This window comes from Sinocyclocheilus grahami, unplaced genomic scaffold, assembly GCF_001515645.1.
Source record: "Sinocyclocheilus grahami isolate Dianchi unplaced genomic scaffold, SAMN03320097.WGS_v1.1 scaffold1304.1, whole genome shotgun sequence".
Classification (NCBI taxonomy): domain Eukaryota; kingdom Metazoa; phylum Chordata; class Actinopteri; order Cypriniformes; family Cyprinidae; genus Sinocyclocheilus; species Sinocyclocheilus grahami.
The window spans coordinates 7,098-7,471 of NW_015506483.1; positions in this window are offsets into that span (position 1 = coordinate 7,098).

Sequence of the window (374 nt, forward strand, 5' to 3'; positions counted from 1 at the left end):
CTAAGCATAAAATTAAACTTCCCTTTTATGCAGGGTGTCCGCGGGGTCTTAAAAAGTATTAAAAGTTGATCAATCATTTTAGAGAAAATTAAGGCCCTTAAAAAGTCTTAAATGCCATTTTCCAAGGTATTACATTTTGTATCATCTTTTCATTAGGTATATTTGTCGAATAGTGGGGTTCTGTGTTATTTATTAATGGAATCCTGCCAGATTTGACGTCATCTGTTACGGCTCTCACTGACTGACTGCGCCGCTGCATGATGGCCGGGGCTTGTTGATCCCGCTCTCGCTGAATTTCTGACCATTACCGCACGCTCCCATCCGCTCCTGTGATTTTTGTGTCCGCTCCCGCAAACATTCTAATATTGTATATA